We start from the raw sequence: 1,075 nt of genomic DNA on the forward strand, positions 1-1,075 counted from the left end.
TTTTTTTTTTTTCAAATAATGCTGTATGTACATTCAGGGGTAGGTTTTTGTACGAACATATGTTTTCTTTTCTTTTGAGCGCACCTAGGAGGGGAGTGGGTGAGGCTGGGGGTGGTTCTCCGGGGACCCTGCGAGGGTTCAGTCCCCCAGCACTGGTGGGCTCTGTCACAGCCACCCGCGGGCGTGCTTGGGTTCGCAGCACTCAGCTGGTGAACGATGTGAACATCCTGGCAGTGCTTGCGGGCTCTCTGCACATTCTCTCTGGAGAACTGTCTGATGGACTCGAGCCGTAAGAAGGAAGCCACGGGGAGTGCCGACAGCTGGAGGGGGAGGCTGTGGGCGTGGGGGCTTGTCCCACTCCAGGCGGTCAGAGGGCCCCACGGGGTGCGCGGGCTGGGGCGTTTCCAGGAGTGCCGGCCGGCCAGCGTCACTAAACCGGAGTTTCACTTTTGGGTGTGGGCACCCGGCAGCGGGGCGCCTGCTCGGAGACATCCGGCAGAGCAGCACGACTCAGGTCTGCAGGGTGGACTTGCTTCCGGTTGTGGGCCCGGAACCTGGGGCGACCGTCACGGTGAGCTGCACCCCGCGCCCAATGCCGTTCCCCACTGCCTGGTGGTGGGGACCTCGCGCTGAGTGGGGACCACCTGGTCCCAGCACCCTCCCAGGACTCCCCACAATCCCAGACCAGCCCATCTGGGTTTGGGGTTGACTCTGGGGGGGCCTTCCGGGGACCCCTTGGCCCGCTCCAAATTTCGACCAGCACCGAGGTTCAGAGGTTTCCTAGTGACGGGAGTGGCTGGGCAAGGCCGGCTCCTCTGCCTGGGGCCCAGGCCTCCTGGGTCCTGGGTCAGGCCTGCTTTGGCCTCTGGTCCTTGAAGCCTCAGCCTTGGACTGGTGGCTCGTGGAACTCTGGGCACAGAAAAAGCCCTAGAGGACGTACCTGAAAGCTGGGGACACTGTGGCTGGGCCTTACTGTGGGCCCCTTGCCAAGTCCCCAGAAGCTTGGTGGTTCCTGCTTCTTCTCCTGCCCTCTGAGCACCTCAGCCAGGGAGACAGCAGCTACAGCATTGGCCTG

General features: G+C 62.8%; 1 protein-coding gene across 4 annotated transcripts in view; it reads left to right on the plus strand.

Annotated features, from left to right (window-relative positions):
* GSDMD (gasdermin D) overlaps nucleotides 1-1,075 on the plus strand; it is a 9,874-nt gene that overhangs the window by 5,316 nt on the left and 3,483 nt on the right. The window lies entirely within an intron of this gene.

Source organism: Ailuropoda melanoleuca, chromosome 9, assembly GCF_002007445.2.
Source record: "Ailuropoda melanoleuca isolate Jingjing chromosome 9, ASM200744v2, whole genome shotgun sequence".
Taxonomy (NCBI): domain Eukaryota; kingdom Metazoa; phylum Chordata; class Mammalia; order Carnivora; family Ursidae; genus Ailuropoda; species Ailuropoda melanoleuca.